This window comes from Cucurbita pepo, chromosome 15 (genome assembly GCF_057944985.1).
Source record: "Cucurbita pepo subsp. pepo isolate OVF chromosome 15, ASM5794498v1, whole genome shotgun sequence".
Lineage (NCBI taxonomy): Eukaryota > Viridiplantae > Streptophyta > Magnoliopsida > Cucurbitales > Cucurbitaceae > Cucurbita > Cucurbita pepo.
Genome location: NC_141812.1, coordinates 3,664,140 through 3,682,418, shown reverse-complemented (window position 1 = coordinate 3,682,418; position 18,279 = coordinate 3,664,140). Strand labels below are relative to the sequence as shown.

The following is an 18,279-nucleotide window of genomic DNA, read 5'->3' as shown; positions in this document are numbered from 1 at the left end:
GGTTTGGTCGAGTTTCTCGTCTTTTTTCTTCCTTTATTTCTACATCCATCTATCTTCTTCCCCTTCTTGAAGTCTTGTGACTTGAAAAATGCTACAACCATGGGTTCTTGATTTCGGATCTCGCCGAAAAACTTCACCAAAGATGCACAAGGAGGAACGTAAAACTTACCTTAGATTGATGTTCATCGAGTATCCCTTTCGTGGCGTGAATCGAGTTTAGTCGTTTTGGTCATGGGTTTGAATCTTGCCGAAAAATCTCGCCAGATTGGTTCATCGAGTATACTTAATTCAATGTCTCACAAAAAATAAAATAGAGGTGCAAGGAATTGAACCCCATGCCTCTTGCATGCAAACTAAGCACTCTACCATATGAGCTATACCCCTCTATTTCTTTGAAATAGAAGACGTTGTCAGAAAAATTAGAGCAATTATGTTTTGCAATTAAAAAAATTGGGTAATTCTAATTTTATATATGATAACTAAAATATAAAAAAAATGGAGGTGCAGGGAATTGAACCCCGTGCCTCTCGCATGCGAAGCGAGCGCTCTACCATATGAGCTACACCCCCTCTATTTCTTTAAAATAAAAGACATTGTATGAAAAAATAGGGCAATTATGTTTTGCATTTAAAAAAAAGGAGTAATTATAATTTTATACATGATAATTTAATATCTAAAATTTATAAAAATGGAAGTGCAGGGAATTGAACCCCGTGCCTATCGCATGCGAAGCGAGCGCTCTACCATATGAGCTACACCCCCTCAATTTCTTTGGAAAAAAGACATTGTATGAAAAATTAGGGTAACTATGTTTTGAAATTAAAAAATTGGGTAACTATAATTTTATATATGATATCTAAAATATAAAAATGGAGGGGTAGGGAATTGAATCTCATGCCTCTCGCATGCAAAGTGAGAACTCTACCATATGAGGTAAATTCCCTTTATTTCTTTAAAATAAAAGATATTGTATGAAAAATTAGGGCAATTATGTTTTGCATTTAAAAAAATAGGGTAATTATAATTTTATACATGATAATTTGATATGTAATATATAAAAATGGATGTAACGACCCTAGATACCTAAAGTCTCTACCATCATCTTAATCTAAGCTCATATGCGGAATATAGCAATAATTTTCAAACATAAATATACTTCATCAATGAAAATACATGGTCTTACGTGTTCAAAATACAATTTAAAAATGAAATTGAAAATGATAATGAAATAAATTTAAAAACATGAAAGGCATAACAACCTATTCTAACCTAAATCTAGGAAATTAAATATACTTCTATCCTATGTACGTGTCATGGTCTCTACTTTGCGATGCCACCGTCAACTGTACATGGGCGCCTTTCCTTTACCTGAAAAATGATGTAGCACATGGTCTGAGTATTTCGAAGATTACTCATTAAGTGACCCCACCATAGGGGTCGTGAAAATTATAAACACATGCAACAGTGCTCTAGGGGCCTATCATTAAATCATCCTAGGGGTGCCCTCAAGTCTAGACTAACTTGAATGTGTAGTACTTCCCTACACATGACCCACACGTGTGAGTGTGAATCTTGAGGCGGTTAGCACCCCCCTGGACCCATCATCGTCGAGCTGGCTGTCCGTAGTGATGTCTGGAGGACAGCAGGCTCCTAAGTGTCATGCTTGACATAATCACCGTCATCATCGTAATCCGTGCATCCGAAATCATCATTATCAAAGGGAAAGTATCCTGATGCTTATGTACATATAGAAATGCATGAGATACTTCTAACTTCTCATCTTTTAAAACGTCTTTATGGAACAACCCCAGTCTCATCTGTGGATTACTATTAGTAATATATGCGCATTAACTTCTCTTCTTAACGTCCTATTAATATTTTGTAGGGCTGTGTCCTAGGTCTAATTATCGACATAATGCAATATGGCATTCATAACATGCATCTCAATTTAATATGGAAAAAAAACGTCATATTAAGGTAAACAACATCATGCATCATCATCACAGATCGTCGTCATAATACTATCGGAGATACATCATGCTCATCATCACACATCATCAGACGTCATCATACATCTTAATATATATGTCATACGTCATAATTATAAAGCATAAAGGACACCTGCTGGTGCCACTGGACAAGTGTCGTTAGATATCATCGGGTAAGCATAAAGGACACGTGCTGGTGCCACTGGCGTCAAAGTCTCGTTGGAATCCAACAGAATACGATTTAGGGTTTTGTGATCTATTATCGGGTAAAGAAGATGGTTTTTCGGTACGAGTCTTGTAAATTTGTCAACATTCAAATACCCACGATCACGCAGAGTCTAACCTATCACCTCAACATAATTGTCTCGGCCCAACCAGTTGCTCACAACCCATGATCCAACCCACAATTAATCAAATTATAAAAGCCCAGACGTCATCCGCTGGCCACAGTCCAAGCCCAACACGATTTCGGCCCAAGTGAAGGCATCGACCCAGTAGATTTCGACCCATCGGCAAGCCTACGACCCGCGACCTATGCCTAGAAGACTCGCGTGTATTCGGCTCGCATGTGCGAGCAAACTCGCCTCGGCTCAAACGTGTGCACAACGTTGGCTTGACTCCGTTTTTCTGACGGCTCGACTTGGTGGCTTGGCGTCTTGGCTTAATCGGCTCGTTTTTTATCCTTTTGAACCCATTTCTAACCTTATTTAAGCAATTTGAGGTCAGTATGACTTTTATTTACCAAATATGATTAGTTTAGGAACTTATATTGGTAATTAAACATGATTTTTTAGCTTAGTTAAGTTATGAATAGGACCTAAGTAGATTATGGATTTTTATAGGAAATAGTTAGGAGTTGGAATTGTACCATCGAGGCGACTACCTTATTGTGAGTGACTTCGGCCAAGGCCAACCAAGTGACCTTACTGTTGGCGTTAGCTTATATGATGTATGATGGTGCATGCCTCATGGCTTTTGCATGCACCATATTATATGTGATATGTATGTTTATGATTATGTGATGTTTATGTATCCTTGCATTGATATGAAACGAATGCCACATATGCATGTAATCTATTACACTACTTTCAAAAAATGAACTTAAACGCTGAGAATGAAATTTATGTCTTACATGTGATGGATAGATAAATTTTACCTTGAATACACGTTCCATGAAGGAATTATGTTATGGAAGGTAAAGAAAAGAAAAGAATTAAAAGTTATGTTATGAAAAGTAAATCATGGGACCTCATGTATGTATGTGTGTCATATGCATTGTGATACTTTCCCATTATAATATGTTAGTACGGATGTCTACGTTCGATATTTATGTTTGTCATGATATCATGTTGGTCTATTTTATGTGGCGTCTGGTGACGTGTAATACGTTGTGCCCGACCAAGTCAGACCCAGGGGGTATGTATACAAGCCCACCTGGTGGGCCCATGTGTGCGTATGTTGGCCGTGTGTGGAGAAGTACAAAAGTTCAATCCTTTCCGGATCTGGAAAGAGCCTAAGGTTATGTAAAACTTATGAAAGATAGATCCCACTCATGTTTTGCATGTGTTTGCATATCTAACCCCAACAGTGGGATGACTTATTGAGTATCTCATACAATACTCAAGCCACGTGCTACCTTAATTTTTAGGTAAAGGTAAAGCTTCATGCACGAATGACGGTGAATGTTGAGAAGACCAATGGAAGTTGATATGGGGTATAGTAGGGTAGTTTTCGTTAGTTTTTTTTTATTATTATTATTATTATTTTTTTTTTTAAAAGCTTGATTTTCATTTAAAACTATGCTAAATTGAATTTTCAGGTTATAAATCGATTATGTAAGTCGGCTTTAATTTCAAAATATTTATTATGAATTTCTGCATTTATGATTTAAGTATGCATGGGTTGAGGTCCCTAATTAGGTTAAGAAAATTAGGGACGATACACGTGTAGGTGCCACTAGACACGAGTCGTTAGATATCAAGCAAGTTACTAGTCTATTCTATAGTAAGGCCACTTACTTGGTTGGCCTTAGCCAGAGTTCTACCTAGCTTAACTATACGTTAGCTTCCATTCCTCAAAAGTTGCTCCAAATGTCGGCGGGGTTTGTTTCTTATTAGATCATTTGTCACCTTTCGTTAGTATTTCACAATTTAATAATAATTCCAACTGACATATGTGAAATACGATATTAAAACAACCTCAATTACATTAATTAAGGTAAAAAAACAGGTTCGAGATGGTCAGAACGGGGAAAATTGAGCCGATCAACTGATTTGGAGCCAAAGGAATCAGAGTCAAGTCGATTCTAGCCATTGAGCCGAAGGAGTCGCTTGCTGCTGGTGCACCATGTTGCACAACAGGAGGTCGATGCGTGTGTAGGCAGTTTCGGGTTGATGAGGCGATTGGGCCTCGATTCATGGGCTGCAGGTGAGGCGGGTAATGGATGTGTAGGTTAGTTGTTCGGGCTAGGCCTGTTATAGGTTGGGCCTCGGTTCGCATTGGTTGGAGCGAATGGATGGGCAGTTGTTACATATTGAATCTGACCCGGATCCAGATTCGATGGATCCTTTCTTCTTTACCCGACTTTTGCGTGGTGTTTCAATGACAACTTTTCTCTCTCCTCTATTCAACGTCTCCAATGTCGTTTTCTCGTCCTTTTTCTCTCTCTACTTCTCTATCCACCTCTCTTCTTCCCTTTCCTGGAGTCTTGTAACTTCGAAAGTGCTACAACCACAGATCTATAAGTATCTCAACAAACCAAATTCTCGACCTCGTTACCAACAACGATGCACACAAGAGGGACACAAAACGTACCTTAGATGATGTACAGTCATCAAGGATCCCTTTCATGGCATGAATCGAGTTTGGTCGTTTTGGCCACGGGTTTAGATCTCACAGAAAAACCTCGCCAAATTGGTTTGGTTGCGTTTCTCGTCTTTTTTCTTCCTCTATTTCTCCATCCATCTGTCTTATTCCCCTTCCTCAAGTCTTGTGACTTGAAAAATACTACAACCATGAGTTCTAAATTTTAGATCTCGTCAAAGGTGCACATAGGAGGGACGCGAAACTTACCTTAGATCGATGTTCATCGAGGATCCCTTTCGTGGCGTGAATCGAGTTTGGTCGTTTTGGTCACGGGTTCGAATCTTGCCAGAAAACCTCGTCAAAATGGTTTGGTGTCGTTTCTCGTCTTTTTTCTTCCTCTACTTCTCCATCCACCTCTCTTCTTCCCTTTAGGGTGACTTGACAAGTGTAATAACTCAAAATTTTATACTTAATTTAATGTCGTCGTCACTGTATACATATCATGAACATTGAATGTGCAAATACTTCATTTAAACTTTCATAAAATGTCACCCTCATCTTAAAACAGAGCCATTCACTTAAAGTGTTTGGAAAACACCTTTAAAAATAACACAACAAAAAACTAAATAAAATAAATAAACGTTTAAATTAAAAACTTCCTATTCTAGCCTAAGTCTAAGAAAATAAACACGACTAACTATTTGTGTGTCATGGTCTCGAGTTGCAATGTCATCGTCAGCCATACATGAATGTCTTGCCTTAACCTGAAATAGAAGTAGAACGTGGCTTGAGTATTTAAAGAAATACCCAGTAAGTGACCCCACTATTAGGGTTAAATTCAAGAACATGTGAATGCAATGACAAGACTAGTCAGTTCACATACTACTCGGCCACTTTCCTTGTCGGACGAGCTTACTTTGGGAGCTTCTTAGGTGTCCTAGAACTAGTAACCGTCACGACAGCATTAGATTAGACATAATGATCGTCGTTTTCCTGCCTCGTAACGCGACCGTCACGACAACATTAGATTAGACATAATGATCGTCATTTTCCTGTCTCGTAACGCGACCGTCACGACAGCATTAGATTAGACATAATGATCGTCGTTTTCCTGCCTCGTAACGCGTCCGTACTATCGTGAAGGGTAAGGGGTATCCCCCAATACATGAGCTAAAAATGGAGATGTAGGGAATTGAACCCCGTGCCTCTCACATGCAAAATAAGCACTCTACCATAAGAGCTACACCCCATTATTTCTTTAAAATAAAATACATTCTATGAAAAATTAGGGCAATTATGTTTTCATTTAAAAAAAAAGTAATTATAATGTCATATATCTAAAATATAAAAATGGAGGTGCGGGAAATTTTAAATAATGGTACTCTACCATATGAGCTAGACCCACTATTTGTCTAAAATAAAAGACATATGCAAAGTGAGTACTCTATCCTATGAGCTAGACCTAAAATAAAAGACATATGTATGAAAAATTAGGGCAATTATATTTTACAATTTAATATATGAGATTTGATATCTAAAATATAAAAATGGGGATGGGAAATACTTAATTTTATACCTATCTTCTTCCGTTTTCTGAAGTATGGTGACTTGAAAACCTTGTTACTGAATCGAGTTCGGTCATTTTGGTCACGGGTTCGAATCTTGCCGGAAAACCTTGTAAAATTGGTTTGGTCGCGTTTCTCGTCTTTTTTCTTTCTCTACTTCTTCATCCTCTCTTCTTCCCTTTTCCGAAGTATGGTGACTTGAAAAGTGCAACAACTCAAAATTTTATACTTAATTTAATGTCGTCACTGTATACATATCATGAATATTGAATACAGAAATACTTCATTTAAACTTTCATAAAACGTCACTCTCATCTTAAAACACAGTCATGGACTTACGTGTTTTGAAAACATGTTTAAAAACGACACAACAAAAGACTAAATAAAATAAATAAACGTTTAAATTAAAAATATCCTATTCTAGCCTAAGTTTAAGAAAATAAACACGACTACCCTACGCATGTGTCATGGTCTCGAGTTGCAATGCGGTCGTCAGCAATACATAAATGTCTTGCCTTAACTTGAAATAGAAGTAGCACGTGACTTGAGTATTTAAAGAAATACTCAGTAAGTGACCCACTATTGGGGTTAAATGCAAGAACATGTGAATACAATGCCAGGACCTATCTTTTCGATCTATTTTCCTACGGTACTATCCTAACGGGTAACTTGGATGTGTACCATATACTCTACACATAGTCCATACGTGCAGGTATGGACTCAGCAGTCAGTCCGCACACCACTCAGCCACTTTCCTTGTTGGGAGCTCCTTAGGCAGGTCACCCGTTAGAACTAGTAATCGTCACGGCAGCATTAGATTAAACATAATGATCATTTTCCTGCTTGACCGTCGCAGCATTATGATAAACATAATAACCGTTTTCCTACTTGGTCATCGCAGCATTATGATAACTATAATGATCATTTTCCTGCCTCGTAACGTACGCGTCCATACTAACGTGAAGGGTAAAGGGTATCCCCCAATGCATGAGCACACACTAATGCATGAGGTCCCAACATTTTCCCATTTTCATTGTCATTTAATACAACCCCGCTAGTGTTCCATACATACCATATCATTGTTCATATCATTTCACATATCGTTTATCATATCATTTATCATATCTTTCATGCATACGTCGGGATTGTATTTCATGCTAGTTCTTCGTTTTGCATGTCAATCACATCATATCATTCAAATTACATTAGTATATCATATCATAACATTTCATGCTTCCAAACATAAAAGTTTTTAGCATAAAGATATCATACCATAAGATATCGCATCACAATATATCATATCATAAACATGTCAATTATCACATGTCTTGTACCATAACATATTTCATCTCATTTTCCTAATATATATATATATATATATCATAAACATGTCAATTATCACATGTCTTGTACCATAACATATTTCATCTCATTTTCATATCGTATCTATATATATATATATATATATATATATCATAAACATGTCAATTATCACATGTCTTGTACCATAACATATTTCATCTCATTTTCATATCGTATCTATATATATATATATATATCTCATTCACATGTCGTATCATAATCATATCATATCATAAACACTTCGTGGTCATATTGTTCTCTAACTTAACATAGCCTTAACATTCTTATATCTATCAGTCATAATGTTACATGAATGTATCTTAGTCATATCATTACAGGAACGTATCCTAACGCTATCGTTCTATCAATCTATCACAATCCTATTCCTTTCTACACATAACCTAACCATATTCTTTTATCAATCGATCGTGACCATATCGTTTTTATCAATCTCTCATATCCATAGCACTTCGATACCTAATCTAACCTTAACGTTTCATGAACGTATCTTACTCCTATCATTACATTATATTTAGTGCATCCTTCTCATATCATATCTCAAATATATCATTGAACACATTGTACTATAAGTATTATCATACAATTCACATATTATAACATATACATATCATATCATAAGCATATCGATCCATAAACAATTCACACATATCAATATATATGACACGTGCAAAACCACAGGGAACGTGTTCACATCAAATATAACCATGCCGATAGTAATGTCACTTCCCTGATTAGCTTAGGCTAATGTCACAAATTTATCCTTAATGAAAATTCGATTTTGTCTATTGAAATCCAAGTAAACCTTGGTGAGCCCATGACATTAATTTCAAGTTTAAACTTCTACAAAATTGTGTTTTATACTTAGGTCTGAGTAAAATGGAGGTGCGGGGAATTGAATCGAGCGCTCTACCATATGAGCTACACCCTCACTATTTCTCTAAAATAAAATACATTGTATGAAAAATTACGGCAATTATGTTTTGCATTTAAAAAAAATAGGGTAATTATAATTTTATCCAGGATAATTTGATAATTAATATATAAAAAATAATGGAGGTGTGGGGAATTGAACCCCATGCCTCTCGCATGGAAATTGAGCACTCTACCATATGAGCTACACCCCCTCTATTTCCTTAAAATAAAAGACATTGTATGAAAAATTAGGGCAATTATTTTTTGCATTTTAAAAAAATAATGATAATTTGATATCTAAAATATAAAAATGGAGGTGCACGAAATTGAATCCCATGCTTCTCACATTTAAAGCAAACACTCTACCATATGAACTACACACCCTCTTTTTCTTCAAAATAAAAGACATTGTATGAAAAATTAGAGCAATTTTGTTGTCTTTAAAAAAAATAGGGTAAGTATAATTTTATACATTACCATTTGATATCTAAAATATAAAAATGGAGGTGCGGGGGATTGAACCTGTAATGACCCTAAATTTCTACATACTTAAAGTCACTACTAACGTCCCATGCTCATCCCTAATACAAAAATATAACTCTTAAAAAAAATATCATCTATAATATAAATGTCGAAAATATTTAAAACATCATCTTCTCTAGAAAACAAAACCATGGTTTTACGTGTTTAAATACTAATACTGAAATTTAGAGAAAACAAAGACAAATACAAAACAATTTAAAACAATGAAATGTCAAACAACCTATTCTAACCTAAGACTAAAAATTTAAATATGAGTCTACCCTATGTACGTGCCACAGTCTCTACTTGGATGTCGCCGTTATCCATACAAGTGCGCCTTGCTTTTACCTAAAAAATGATATGGCACACAGCCTGAGTATTTCGAAGAATACTCAGTAAGTGGCCCCACTATAGGGGGCCATGCAATTGCAAACACATGAAATCATGCTCTTGGGACCTATCTCTATTCTCATCTAGGGGTGGCCTCCAGTCTCGAACAACTATGGATACGTAGTACTTCCCTACACACGACCCACGTGCGAGTGTAAATCCCCATGTGGGCTCGCACACCTCTTGGATCCTTTCTGGTCAAGCTAATCTGTAGCGACGTCTAGAGGTCAGCGGAACCCCTAGTGTCATGCGCCTCATGAACACCCTCATCATCATATTCTGCACGTCCGCACTCATCATTTCTAGGGGAAGTAGCCCTATGCAACATACAACATGCATGAGGTCCCTCTAATTCCATCTTATCATCTTTTCTGACACAACGCTCTAATCTCATCTCTTTGTTACATTAAGTAACACATGCTCATGGGTATTTATATTAATATCATTTTCATGCTCTTAGGATCATGTCCTATATCTAAAATACAAAAATGGAGGTGCAGGGAAATGAACTCCGTGCCTCTCATATGCAAAGCAAAGCCATATGAGCTGCACCCCACTATTTCTAAAAAATAAAATACATTGTATGAAAAATTAGGGCAATTATATTTTGCAATTAAAAAGATTGGGTAATTATAATTTAATATATGAGAATTTGATAGCTAAAATATAAAAATAGAGATGCTGGGAATTGAACCCGGTGCCTCACACATGCAAAGCCAACACATACTAGTTTAAATTATTTGGAGTCAAGTTTAAACTATTTTATGCAAGATTAGGTGAATCAATTTCCACCGTAGAATTTTATTTTATGATTGTGGGATACCTTATTTAGAATTAAATTTAAGAGAGTAGTGCTAGCATCATAGCATCAACGAGCGGCCGAGCCCAACAATGTAAGTGGCTCTACTATCGATTTGGTCGCAACAAGGGGCCGTAGTTGCAGTGGTCGGTTTGGTTGGAAGAAGGGGTCGTAGTAGCAGTAGCTCTACTATCGATTTGGATGGAAGAATTGCTTTATGTATGATGACACATGTCCAATGACTCTGCATGTGTGATATGCTTGATATGTGATTTTATGATATGTGTCACTATATGTAACAACCCTAGTTTCTACTAACCTAAAGTCACTACTGTTAGGATCGCACAACAACGCACACACTCAATCTAGATGAACACAAAGAATAGGATAGAGAAAATGCAAGGAGAATATTGGCTAAAGGTTTTGTATTGATGACTTCAGATACGTACAGTAGTAGAGAATACAGAGAATAGAAAGTACATTTTCAAAGCTCTACCGAATGGATATATATATATATATATATATATGGTTCAGTTTACTATATATAGCTTTACCAGATTTAACCATCTACTATATATAGCTATTTATCATATAGAGCTTTACCGGATGTAGCTTTACTAGATATAGCTTTACCGGATATAACCGTTGACCAAGCTATAAATAAGTAGCAGGCTCCATAACCTAACAATTCTCCCACTTGGAGACTGATCCAGTCAACCGAGAATTTCATTCTTAAACGATCACCGCACCATACCAATTAAGGCTTTGCATAACCTCAATTTTCCAACATCAACACATTTTGTCAACATGTCTGCTGGATTCTTTGCACCCTCAATCTTCTCCAAACACATATCACCTTCTTCCACCAACCTGCGAGTGAAATGGTATCACCTTCTAATGTGTTTTGTGCTTGAATGATAGACTGGATTTTTCACCAACTGTATGACACTCTGACTATCTGTATAAAGAATCTTCTTGCACTGCTTCCTGCCTAATTCTTCTAGATAGTCTGTCATCCATATTATCTCCTTTCCAGCTTCAGCTATTGCCACGTACTCAGCCTCAGTAGATGAAAAAGCAACGCATTTCTAAAGCTTGGACATCCAACTCACTGCTGTTCTATCTATATTAAGATATATCCAGATGTGCTCTGGCTAGAGTCTACATCTCCACTCAGATCAACATCCGCAAAACCTTGCAGAACTACGTTTCCATTGGCATAACAAAGTGAAGTATTGGATGTACCTCTCAGATATCTCAGAAGTCACTTCACAGCTTCCCAATGGTCTTTCCCTGAATTTGCCATGTACTTGCTAACAACTCCCACTGCATGTGTTATATCAGGTCTAGTGCAGACCATATCATACATCAAACTCCCAACTGCAGAAGCTTACGGGACCGATGCCATTTGCTCACGTTCCTCAACTGTCTTGGGAGATTGCCCCTTTGACAATTTAATATGATTTGCCTAGGGGGTAGTCCTGGATTTAGCATCATTCATCTTGAATTTGGACAACACCTTCTCAATGTACTGCTCTTGGGATGATTTAATGTGCTAACAGATCTATCTCGAGAAATCCTCATCCCAAGAATCTGCTTCACTACACCCAAATCTTTCATCTCAAATATTGAAGACAAGCTTGCCTTCCGGTGGTTTATCTCCCTCATACTTGATCAAGCAATTAGTATATCATCCACATACAGAAGTAGAAACACATAAGAATCAGTGTATTTCTTGAGGTAACAACACTGATTCTTTTCACTCCTGTGGAAACCACTCTTGCACATGAAGGAGTCAAACTTCTTGTACCATTGTTTCGATGCTTGTTTCAGTCCATACAAGCTCTTATTGAGTTTACACACTATATGCTCCTTGCATGGAGCTATAAATCCTTCTGGTTGTTGCATATAGATCTCCTCATCTAGATTTCCATGTAAAAACGCCGTTTTTACATCCATTTGCTCAAGGTGCAAATTCTCCGATGCAACAATACTCAGCAGAATTCGGATAGTAGTTAATTTCACAACCGGAGAAAAGATCTCAGCATAATCAATGTCTTTTCTTTGTGAATATCCTTTAACTACTAACCAAGCCTTAAACATCCTTCTGCCATCTAGTTCAGCCTTGATTCTGAACACCCATTTGTTCAACAAAGCTCTCTTTCCTGTAGGTAACTCAGTCAGCACCCACGTATTATTCTTTTCAAGTGAGTTCATCTCATCATCCATGGCTTGCTCCCACTTGGTTGAATCTTCCACTTGTAGGGCCTCATCAAAGAACTTTGGTTCTCCTTCGTCAGTCAACAACAGATAATGTAATGAGGGTGAATATCTATCTGATGCTCTGATAGTTTTGGATGATCTCCTCAATACCTGCTCAGGTGTAACTTGCTCCACGTCTAGTTCTTCAGCAACAGGATCAAGAGTTTCTTGAGCTTCTGCTGTAACATCACTAGGTGAATTTTCCTTCCACTCAAGCTCGACTCCCACTTGCTTCGTAGTCTTAGAGTTTATCTTCTCTTTGTCCTTGTACAGGACATTTTCATCAAAGATCACATCGCAGTGTCTTAAGATTTTCCTATTCTTGTCATCCCAAAATCTGTTCCCGAACATGTTAGAGCCATAGCCAATGAAGTAGTACTTCACAGCCTTAGCATCAAGCTTATCTCTCTTCTCTGAATCAACATGAACATACGCAGTACAACCAAAAGTTCTCAAGTGAGAGTACTTGAGTTCTTTTCCGTGTCCATACTTCTTCGGGCAATTTGAACTTTAAGGGTACTGACGACCCTCTATTAATCAAATATGCTGTTGTGTTCACAGCATCAGCCCAGAATGTCTTTGGTAGTCAAGAATCAATCCTCATGCTTCTTGCTTGCTCATTCAATGTTCTGTTCATTCTTTCTGCAATACCATTTTGTCTTGCCTTACAGGGTAATTCCCTCAACTGCACAAAATGTTTTAAACTCTGATTTGTTGTACTCTCTTCCATTGTCAGACCTTAGGCATTTGATCTTCAAGCCGATCTGATTTTCAACTTCAGCTTTTCACTTCTTGAAGGTGGCAAACACATCTTACTTGTGTTTTAGAAAGTAAACTCATACCTTCCTGCTGAAGTCATCAATGAAGGTGACGTAGAACCTTGATCCACCAAGTGATGAAACTGGAGATGGTCCCCAGACGTCTGTATGAACCATTTCTAACTGCACTTTCTTCGGTTCTTTGACAGCCTTTGTGAAACTAACTCGTTTCTGTTTGCCCATAACACAGTTCTAACAAAGACCCATATCAACAAATTTTAAGCCTTCTAAAGCTCCTTTCGCAATCAGAATCTTCATTCTTTTGACGCTCATTTGTCCAAGTCTATTATGTCATAGACTTGAATTGGAAGTACTCCCATCAGCAGTAGTCATGTTTATACACTATACAGTAGTGTATAAGGTTCCAGATTTTGTGCCACGTGCAACAACCATGGCGCCCTTCACAATTTTCCATGAACTCTTTCCAAACTCTGCTGCATAGTCTATGCTATCCAACTGATCAATAGAGATTAGGTTCTTCTTGAGACCAGGAATGTATCTAACATCTTGTAATGTCCACTAATTTCCGGCTGGAGTTTGTATGGAGACATCTCCCTTCCCTTCAATCTCCAAGGTTTTGTTGTCGGCAAGATACACCTTCCCGAAATTTCCTGATTTGAAATTTTGAAACAATTCCTTACTTGGAGACAAATGGAACGATGCACCTGAATCCGAAATCCAGATTAGCTGGGCTATCCACACTAAGGATTAAAGCGTCCTCAGTATCTTCTGTTGTATATATAGAATCATCATCATCTTCAGATTTATGATTTTGCTTCTTCTTCAGTTTTGTACAATCTGTCCGAAAGTGTCATTTTCCTCCACAACTCCAACACGTTACGTTGGGTTTGTTTGGAGATTTTTTCCGATTCTTTGATTTTGATCGCCCATGTTTCTTTGAGCTCTTTGATTTACTTATTTCCCTTCGATCAACACTAAGAGCTTTGCCTGATGAATCTCCAATTTCCTGTTTGTGAATACTTTCGCTGAGAACTACATCTCGAATTTCATCAAACTTCAGGTTATCAGATCCTCGAGAACTGTTGATTGCGGCAACAACAGTATCCCATGACTCGGGTAAAGATGACATCAAAATCAACGCTTTAATTTCATCCTCGAAATTAATTTCCACCAAACTCAGTTGACTTACGATCATATTGAATTCATTTATATGATCAGCAACAGATCCACCTTCAGACATCTGTAGATTGAACAATCTCTGCATCAAATACATCTTGTTCATAGCTGACGATTTTTCATACATATTTGACAGCGCCTTCAACAGATCTGACGTTGTCTTCTCCTTTATAATGTTGAACGCCACGTTTCTAGATAGCGTCAACCGGATTAGCCCTAAGGCTTGTCGATCCTTGAGCTTCCACTGTTCCGTGGTCATGGTATCCGGCTTCACCCCCAACGGGGTTCGTGAAGATCTTTCTTGTACAGATAATCTTCAATCTGCATCTTCCAGAAACCGAAATCGGATCCATCGAACTTCTCAATTCCAATCTTTGAACTTTCCATCTTCACAGATCGTGGTGACTTCCATCTAGCTCTGATACCAGTTGTTAGGATCGCAAAACAATGCACACACTCGACCTAGATGAACACAAAGAACATGATAGAGAAAATGCAAGAATATTGGCTAAAGATTTTATATTAATGACTTCAGATATGTACCGTAGGAAAGAATATAGTGAATAGAAAATACATTTACAAATAAAACAATGTTGACTTATATGTTTAAGAAAACATTCATTTAAAACAACTTCATAAAACAAAACAATGTTGACTTATATGTTTAAGAAAACATTCATTTAAAACAACTTCATAAAACAAAACAACGTTGACTTATATGTTTAAGAAAATGTCTTAAAACAGCACAAAAGAAATATTAAAATAAAATAGGTAAATATAAAAATAGCAATGCCTTAGGTAACATGCATGCATAAGCATCATCGTAACATGAGATAACATATTACCCTAGGTAACATGCATGTATAAGCTTTCGTACATTCATCATTCATAACATTACTAAGGGGTTTTGTATCAGAAAATTATTCGTTATCATAATGCAACATGAAATCTCATACATGCACATCATCGTAACATGAAATATCATCATACTATGTCATATCATCATAACGTATCATAGCATCATAATATAACATATCATAACATCATAGTCAATCACATCAGTATAATATACTACATCATCATAATACATCATATCAACATACAGGGGCCAATGGGCATGTGTCATCACGTAACGACCCAGATCCACCACTAGCAGATATTATCCCTTTTGGGCTTCCCCTTTCGGGCTTCCCCTCAAGGCTTTAAAACGCGTCTCCTAGGGGAAGATTTCCACACCCTTATAAATGGTGATTTGTTCTCCTCTCCAACCAATGTGGGACATCACAATCCACCCCCCTTCGGGGCCCAGCGTCCTTATTGGCACACCGCCTCGTGTCTACCCCCCCCCCCCCCTTCGAGGAACAACGAGAAGGCTAGCACATCGTTTGGTGTCTGGCTCTGATACTATTTGTAACGGCCCAGATCCACCGCTAGCAGATATTGTCCTCTTTGGGATTTCCCTTTCGGGCTTCCCTCAGGGCTTTAAAACGCATCTCCTAGGGGAAGGTTTCCACACCCTTATAAATGGTGGTTTGTTCTCCTCCCCAACCAATGTAGGACATCACACATCATACATAAGACAAGTCTTTCAACTGACTCGATAGTAGGACCACTTACTTGGATGGTCTTAACCGACGTTCTCTTTCCAATTTAGTTTGCTTTCTTCCTTCGAATTCGTTCTCACTTATGTCAAGACTCTTCACCTATTTGAATATTCGCTCAATAGCCTAAGGAAAAGTCGAATTCTTAACTTAATTTAATTTAAAACTAATAAAAACGACCTTAAATCTTTTTAATAAGGTCAAATTTAGCTTTAAAAGGGTCCAAAACGTAGGAAACGGTGTCAAAGTTCTAGATTCGAGCCAAATACACCAATTTTGAGCCATGGAGCCGTGGAGCCATGTCGGAACCGAGCTAAGCCGAACGAAATGTCATGGTATAAATGAAGCGGATGGATCGGGTCACAGGTACTGAATTGAGTCGTATGTGGGTCGACGAGTCAAATATGAATTTGGGCCAGATCTAGCGTGATGCTTCACCACTAGATGTCTGACACGTAGCTCCACTCAAAATGTGACACGTGTCCCATTGGTAACGGGACACGCAACACCTCATCTCGCCTTACATGTGTCCTCCAATGATTCGCCTCCCTCGTGCACCTCGACAAATGTATTTCAAATTTTCATAGTTTTCAATTCTCTTTCTAATTTTTTTTTTTTTTTTTTTTTTTTTTTTTCATTATGTGAAAAATTAAAAACTTTCTTAATTATCTATAGATAAAGAGTAATTATATTTTTGTGTAGGGAAGGATTTAATCTCAAGAGGATACAATATCTTTATATAACATAAGTTTTACCCCTAAGCCCTTAAATTTGATCTAATAACCTTCTAATCTAAATTATTCAATAACCCCAAAAACAATAAAGAATCAACCTAAAGAAAAATTTTTGATAAAAATTTTGGAACAAACTATCTTGATGGATCAAAAGTAAAGAAAACTCATTTCTAACCTCATAATTCGAATCACTCTACAAAAGATTTGATCAACACCACTTCAATGACTCTAACATACAAATTTAAATATAAGAAATGTAAAGGAACAAACTCATGAGTAAGAAATAAGAAATGTAAAGTTACAAACTCGCGAGTAAGAAACATAATATGTACTCTCATTTTAATATTCAAAATTTTCTTATTAAACATTAATGACTATTTATAGCATTGAAAATAAGCATGAGCACGCCCATCAATATTATAACGACCACTAACTCATTGTAACTTAAAACCTTAAAAATTACTCTAAAATTAAAAAAAAACACAATGAAACCTCCCTAAATACAAACATGTACGGTACAATCTTGTAACGACCCTATGCTCCTACTGAAATAGAGCCACTACTACATGCATGACGTGACCTTTTTATCTAGAAACATTCATTTAAAATTATTCATAAAAAGATATTATGGACTTAAACGTTCAAAATAAAACCTTAAAACAAAACAATGTGAAACTTAAATAAATCAAAGAAAAGATTAAATCACTCTAATCTAACCCAAAGGCTACAAAATAAATAAAATGCGACTATCTTAACACAAGTTCCATGGGCTTCAGAGCGACGCCCCCATCATCCGTACAAGGGTGCCTTATCTTTTACCTAAAATGTAAGAGTACCACATGACTTGAATATTTGAAGAAATACTCAGTAAGTGACCCCACTATTGGGGTCATGAAATGCAAACACATACAATATGGGGGGACCTATCATTTAAAACATCATTTCATTCTCTTAGGCGGCTTTCCAATCTGGGCTAAATTGGATGTGTGGTACTTCTCTACACACGATCCATATGTGCGAATGTAGACCCACTAGGCGGGCTAGCACATCCCATGTGCCTATTGGTTGGTGTTAGCACTCGCTGACGGACTTGTGCTGCTGGACACCCGGAGAGAATAGCGACCATCGTATCATCATGGTGAACATGATGGTCATAATCAGTCTCATAATATACGCATCCATTCACATCATAATGGAAAAGTATCTCGATGCACATGAACATAGAGTTATGCATGAGGTCCCCATACTTCCCATCATGACATAACAAATTATGCAAGACAAACTCCATTCTTTCATACCATTTTAAAATTTGATCATTATGCGTACATAACTCTTATACATCATTTTATACATAAAACAGCTT

At 37.1% G+C, this 18,279-nt stretch overlaps 1 non-coding gene across 1 annotated transcript; it reads right to left on the bottom strand.

The window, feature by feature from the left end:
* Positions 1-496: 496 nt before the first annotated feature.
* On the bottom strand, positions 497-569 carry TRNAA-CGC (transfer RNA alanine (anticodon CGC)). Its single transcript has one exon. It is a non-coding gene; the product is annotated as a tRNA-Ala (tRNA).
* Positions 570-18,279: the final 17,710 nt, after the last annotated feature.